Below are 7,512 nucleotides of genomic sequence, written 5' to 3' on the forward strand. Positions count from 1 at the left end.
TTCCTTAAAAGGTTTTGTCTAGTCGGTGGTGGTTGCTCCCATATCCAAGAAGGCCATGTGCCTCGCCATGTCAGTACTGGGAACTAATTATGGAAATTAACACTACAACAAAAACCTTCATAGACATCGGTTTTCCACCGGTGTCTATTTGATTTTCGACCGATGTCTATGAAGCCGATGTTAAAAGTCTGCCATTTTAGACATCGGGTTAAAACCGGTGTAGTATCACTTAACGACATCGGTTTTCGAATCGGTTATTAACCGGTGTAGTATCACTTAACGACACCGTTTCATCAACGGTGTAAAACCGATGTAATATTGTATGTTAATAACACCAATTTTGGCAGCGGTAAATGACCGATGTAATATTACTTTATAACACCGGTTTTACATCGGTGGAAAACCGATGTAATATGTATATTTTTTAACAGCACAGATTTGATTTTAAAACCGATAACAACAAAAAAAAATATACAAATATTCACAAATTGTACAAATATTCTTCATTCAATAATATCCATAAAATACACAAATATTCACAAATTATATAAATAATCTTCTTACAACAATATCCATAAAATACCCAAACATTCTTTTTACATCAAAAGCTAGCTAATAGATATCAAAATCAAGGTAGAACATTCTTTTAACACATCAAGGTAGAACCGCACTTCAAATGTAATCTAGCATGCATTCAGCCCACTCGAACTACACTTCATCAATTTCAACTCTGGAGTACTTGAGATTTGTAAACTGTAAAAACACATAAATCCACCATATGTCAAATAACTAAAACAAATGTGTACATGTATCAAATAAACTTGGATATGGCTTTTGCAAATCTAGCTCCATATAGAAGGTGTAGAGTTTGATATCTTGAAGCTGCAAATCCAATCAGAAGTAGGATTAGCGTGGTAAGCAAGACATTGAAAATCCCATTAATAGACACATATTGGCCATGAGAACCCTTGTTCTTGTCATTGAAATAAGGTGACTATGAATAAAATAGGCACTAAGTACAACTAAAATTCATAATTAGGATATCACTAGGAACGACAGTAGTGAAATAGTCTCCTTTCCGATGCCAATCAATTTTGTCACAACCTACAAAGCAAAAGAATGAATAATAGAAAGGTAGTGGCAAAGAACATTATAAAACTAAAATTATTAATAGGTTGCAGCTTAGGAACACACGCAATATAATTAAAGAAGGAATCAAATATAAAACTGCTTTATTGCATAAATTCCTCAAGCCGAACCTTATTTTCTCCCCCATTTTCTTTGGCTTCATTTTAGAACACTTGCCGTGCCAATCACAACCTTCCGCAACGATCCAATGTTTAGAAAATCTTAAAATATCATCTTAAGCATGTTTTCTTAGGCTTCATTTTAGACCTGTCTTTTGTCGGCCTACTAGCAATGATCTTTAGCAAAAACAATAAACTGACTGCAAGCTGTGCACCTAATCTCATTATATGATAATGCAACAATCAAGTTGGAAAAAATTATACTAGATGCCATATCTGTATGACAAAACATTTCAAAGATATTTTTGTAAATCCATTTAGGTACATCAGTACATATTTGCTTTCATCCACATACTGAAATGTAAAAAGGATGAAGCAAAGTTATCAACCTTTGGTCATATTGTTTGTTCTTATAACTGAATTGTAAAGATCAAACTTGTTAACAGATAGTGGAGGGAAGAAAGTGAAGAAAGCTTGCAGAAGCTACAACCAAATTCAGCTACAACACACACAGAAACATCAAACAATGAACAGGACAACTGGGAAAATTCCACACAGAAACATCAGTATAAAGAATGAGTCACGACTCCAACATCTAAGACAGCATCATCTATGGAAACATGATACTAGTGGAGTTGAAACTTACAGGATAGAAAATTCAACAAAAAAAATAAAACAAAGCCATCATGTGTCTCAAAGTCAAGGTTCAACATCATAAGAAATATGCATACCAAACTTATAAGTCGTTGATAAAATTAATTCTTGACAATAAGGATACTAGTTGGTGCTTACAGGTAAGGGGTTTGCGGAAATGAATTGGTCAAAAAAGAATAAATTATCAAGCAAAGAACATGAACTTGCTACCGTAGTCATGTAGGATCAGCAAGTACTCACGTATCTTGACTCGAGGAGATTCTTCAAAGTTTCCTGGAGAATCTATCGTTAGTGGCAATACAGTTTAATGACAGAATCTGCTCCAGCTGTGAATAGCCATGGCTGCCTCGGATGAAATTTACAATCTAAAACACTTGTTCAATTAATAAGTTAATGTTAGGTCTAAGATAGGCAGGAATTGCAATTTTTATTTGAGTTAGAAAGCCATAGTTTCTTAATCTAGACGCGGTAAATGAAAAACAAGGAAAATAACAAAGTTTGCAACACAACTGACCTCTGTCATTAAACTGAGAGAATTTGGTATGCCTAAACTTTTCAGGGCACTTTAGGTTTCATCCTGATTCCAGCCTCAAAGGCTAGGTAACTAGGTATAATGTCATGATTTTTATATATTTCCAATTTGTCAGTGTGTATTAGAAAAAAGAAAGAAACAAAACTGAGATATAAAATAGGCACTAGGAATGACTAAAAATAAGTACAACTAAAATTCATAATTAGGATATCACTAGGAACGACAGTAGTGAAATAGTCTCCTTTCCGATGCCAATCAATTTTTGTCACAACCTGCAAAGCAAAAGAATGAATAAGAGAAAGGTAGTGGCAAATACTCTACCAATTAAAATAAAGTAATCCAAAGGATTAAGTCTATGTCCAGAAACAATTAAGGTAATTTGATGTGCCTATATTGAAATTAATTACTATACAGATACATATGTACTCTGAAGGGGGGATACACAGTGAATATAGCTCACCTTGCAATGCTTTAATCGGATGCAATCATATTTATCATCTCGAACCCATCTCACTGCTGGAGTGGTATTTCCTAAAGCACAGAATCGAGTGCCAACTGATCTGAACAGAAACTAAAATAATATTATGAGTAAAAACACTTACCCTCATCCTCCTCTAGTTTTGATTCCTCCACATGAAGCAACTCCTTGACCCTTGCTTGATTCTCTGCACTTCCCAATCCAGTATCTAAAATAAGCACATCGCATCCTCTGAAACAATGTGTAAATGTATGTCAGAAAGAAGCAGGGTGGAATTAGGCATCGAAAACTGAATTAAAAAAAAACCCTAGAGGGTGGAAATTAAATTACAAAAACCTGGAGGAAATGAACATACAAAAGAAACGCTAACCATAGGTACGGCTCCCTTCTTTTAACATAACCATATTAAATTTATATTCTAACCTAAACCATCCAATATCTAAATTCCCATTAGATCTTCAAGGTTACAATCTTCCATAATCACCTAACATGAAACCTAAATGTCACTGAAACCATTTCAGATTCAGGTTAATCTTTATTTACAACATTCAATTACCCAATATAACAACTCTTATCCTTGTTAACTAGTAACACATCATACCCTTAACCTCCAACACCAGAACAAACAAATTCTTATTGACTCTGTCGTGGATCCAGCTCAAAACACACAGGATTCATTAGGTAACATCTACTGCAACTAATGATCGCACAAGGGTAAGGAACAAGAACTAAACCGTACCTCAATCCCCTACAAACAGAACATTACATAGTGCATCTTCACTAACCGGATCAAGAAGAAAGAATAATAAGAAGTCATCAAAACAACCTGTTAACAACAACAACAGATCGACCTCATTACCTCTGCACCCTTCAATCACCGGAGACGATCACTGATACGAAGAAGAGATCGATCCAACAGAGTTGTGGTGGCCGGGACCAAAATACCAGTCTCTGCTTCCCAGAAAGAACCACCTGAATCAACACTAGAAAGGATCAAGGTTCGAATTCACAACCAAAACCAAACCCTTACCTCCAAGATCGAAGTTAGGGCAACGACTTGTTCTTGCCGACGAACAGGAACAGAGATCGGGAAGGAACAATGGTTGTTACCTCCTCCAAACAATCGATGCTGGCCTGATCCAACGCCGATGCCCTTGGTTCCCTCCCGACAGCCGGCGAAATCCACCGATCGAGATCTGTCGCCGTTGTTCACCGAGATCAAAGAAGGGAGGAAGGGATCGGGGAGAAAGAAGGTTCGGCTGTAACTAACCTCTCTTCCTCTCAACGCTCCAAGGTCCGCTCTTCGCCGGCGCCACCGAGAGAAGAAGAAATCGCCGGTCTCGGTCGCGTGAAGTCTGAAGTCGCGAGAAGGAGAAAGTCGGGGGAAAAGAAAAGGCTTCGGCGCTTTATAGAGAGGTTAACCCCAAACCCCATCCTCAACCTTTAGCAATCAGACGATTAAGAAGAATAAAAAGAGGAAACGAGAGGTTTTGACCGTGTACCCAGCGAGCGAAGAGGCCGAGAAGGAGAAAATGAAGCACGGAGAGCCTTTATGCCTACAATTTTAGGGTTTTAACAGGCAGCCATACTTCGTTATTCTTGTACTGCACTCGATCTCTCTGCTTCAGAAGAAGGAGACCCCTTTACGCAAGATCAGAGATCTCGGTGTTGTTCTCTCTTCCTTCGGATTCCCTCATGTTGCCGACCAACCGTGCCATGGTGGTCGTGGGCGTCCTCTAGCTGTTCGGATCTTGTCGGCCCCTACCTTAGCCGGGAAGAGCGAAGAGAGGAAGGAGGAGGAGGAGGAAGAGAGGATCGGACGAGGAAGCAGAATGGAATGATTTATACTGCGATTTTGCTTAGGATGAAGTAGGTGGTTTTGATCCTAAGGGGCGTCGATCCAGGAAGGGGAAGAGATCCAGGAAAGGGAAGAGGGAGATGAGGCTGAGAGAGATGGTCGGAGGTTTAGGTTTAGGTTTAGGCTGAGAGAAGGGGCACGATATTAGTTTTGGTTTGGAGGGAACTTTGTGAAGTGTTATAAATTTTGGCTGGTGGAAAAATTAAATTATTATTTTTGGTTCATTAACATCGGGTTTAAAAACCGCTGTTAAAACCGATGTCTATTAACAAAAAAAAAGGCGCTCATAGACATCGGCTAAAAAACCGATGTCTATGAGCGAAAATCTGCGCTTATAGACACCGGTTTTTGGAAAAACCGGTGTAAAATACTCAAAGATATCGATTTTTGCTTAAAACTGTTGTTGTTCCACCGATGTCTATGAGGCTTTTTCTTGTAGTGTAATATTTAATGGAATTAATAACTTAGGTGATTTGGATCGAACGTGTTAAGTTCTGCAGGAGATCCAAGTCAAAACCTAAAAGAACAAATAGATTAAACTTTGGATCAAACGTGTTAAGTTCCGCAGGCGATCCAAGTTTAATTTAAAAGAACACATGGTAGCTAGGAAAAGGTTCAGACCTTTGTACAAAATTTTTGTACAGTGGAACCATTAGGTTTTCCGAGTAGCAACCAACAGAATTTCCTCTGTCGAAGACGTATGAGTTGGTTTTAGAATGTGTGAAAGAAGAAGTTGCTCGTAAACCTATCTCTGTGAATGTGGTTTCCGATAGCTCTTCTGCGCAATGATTTTATTTTGGATTTACATTATGGTGTTGCTCTATTCTTCTATACTATGAATAAAACTATGTTTTATGCTATCAACCAGCCTGGATTATTTATTTCGAAATCGAGTTTGTAAGATAGATATCAATGTCACTAAAAATCCAAAGCTAATATTCGGCTCAAAGTGAACAATCAAATCGATCTTATCCAATCAGTACCTGGAATTGTTATTTATGATAAAAATATTGTAAGTATAGATTTTGGTTTGGCTTAGATCAAAAACAATAGCAAGGGTAAGGAAATGATGGAGGCGACCCTATCAAATGCTCAAACTACAATAAATCTAACACGGCAAAACATTGAGGAACGGACTATTGAGAGAATGGACTTTTTAGAATTGTTGCACCCAAGATGAGTTTCTTAACCGCAGCATGGTCTCCCATGTCATTTGGTTTATCATTGCAAATAATGTAGAAGAGCAATTGAGACTCTTCATCTTTAGTCCATTGTCTTTGTGGAATCATTTTTCTGAGATAAGAGTAGGGCACGTGAAATAGAAAAGAACACAGTTCAAATTTTTGAGAAATCTTTACAATAAAAAATTAAGATATAAAGGTTTAGATTAAATTATGTATTCATAAAGGATTTAATCAATGCATGTCTCTTAGAAATGCACGTCATCTTGGAAATAAAATGAATCAATAATATAGAGAGATAATTTTTAAATATATATTAAAATATGTGGGAAAGGATATAATTGACTTACAAAATATGATATTACTAGCATACCTTTAATAATAACCCTAAAAATTTCTAAAAAATCTATTTTAGCTTGCCAAATTCTAGTCATTTAACACTGTTCCAAATGTGTGTATCTACATGGCCAGAATCTGGCTAGTTAGAAAATTAATTAAATATTATTAATAATATTTATATATAATAAATTACTAATTATCCCTTAATTAGATTGTTAATTATTCTCACCTTTTTTTTCTTGTAGAAAAAATTTATTGGGAACTTGAAACTAGTTAGAAAATTTATTGGGAACTGTTAATGACATTTACCCATAAAAAATTAGTAATTACTTCTTAATTATACTACTTTTTTTATGATGACTTTAATTAGTTTAGAAATAAACTTGATCGTAAAATTGAAAATCACATCATCACAAAAAAACACTAATCAAGAAAATTTGAAGCAGCGAGTGGTAGGTTCCTCCATCGCCTAAGAGCATGGAAGCGTTGTATCTTAATCTCAGGGAGGAATAAAAGAAGCTGATGGAGGAAATGAAAGATCTGAAGGGCGAGATGAAAGAGTTTCTGATTAGGAGTTGTAAAGAAACTACAGAGAAATACGTCAGGGACATGTTGCTGGATAAATTTCCTTTACCGAAGATGTATGGGCTATTTTTAGAATGTGTTAAAGAAGAAGCTGCTCATAAATCAGTCTCTGTGATTGCGGTTTCCGATGGCTCTTTTGCGCAATGATTTTATTTTGGGTTTACATTATGGTGTTGCTCTTTTCTTCCATGCTATGAATAAAAATATGTTTTATGCTATCATCCAGCGTGAATTATTTATTTTGAAATTGAGCTTATAAGATAGATATCAATCTGACTAAAAATCTAAAGCTAATACTTGGCTCAAAGTGAATAATCAAATCAATCTTATCCAATTAGTATCTAGAATTGTTATTTATGAGAAAAATACTATAAGTACGGATTTTGGATTGACTCGGATCAAAAATAAGGGCAAGGGTAAGGAAACGATGGAGGTAGCCCTATCAAATACTCAAACTGCAATAAATCTAACACATCAGAACATTGAGGATCATACTGTTGAAAGAATGGACTTTTTAGAATCGTTGCACCCAAGATGAGTTTCTTGATCATAGCATGGTCTCCCGTGTCTTTTGGTTTGTGTAACGACCCAACTCCTGGGTACTAGGCTGTGAGCCGGATCGCTACATTAACTACTGA

At 36.4% G+C, this 7,512-nt stretch overlaps 1 long non-coding RNA gene across 2 annotated transcripts; it reads right to left on the reverse strand.

Annotated features, from left to right (window-relative positions):
- Positions 1 to 2,283: 2,283 nt before the first annotated feature.
- Positions 2,284 to 4,250, reverse strand: LOC121975319. Of its 2 annotated transcripts, none has more exons than XR_006110302.1 (5): positions 4,182 to 4,250; positions 3,771 to 3,883; positions 3,036 to 3,142; positions 2,894 to 2,964; positions 2,284 to 2,705 (listed from the first exon to the last, which is right to left on the reverse strand). It is a non-coding gene; the product is annotated as an uncharacterized LOC121975319 (long non-coding RNA). The 2 variants fall into 2 exon arrangements; XR_006110301.1 differs by lacking the exon at positions 4,182 to 4,250 and adding an exon at positions 4,022 to 4,101.
- Positions 4,251 to 7,512: the final 3,262 nt, after the last annotated feature.

This window comes from Zingiber officinale, chromosome 4B (genome assembly GCF_018446385.1).
Source record: "Zingiber officinale cultivar Zhangliang chromosome 4B, Zo_v1.1, whole genome shotgun sequence".
Classification (NCBI taxonomy): domain Eukaryota; kingdom Viridiplantae; phylum Streptophyta; class Magnoliopsida; order Zingiberales; family Zingiberaceae; genus Zingiber; species Zingiber officinale.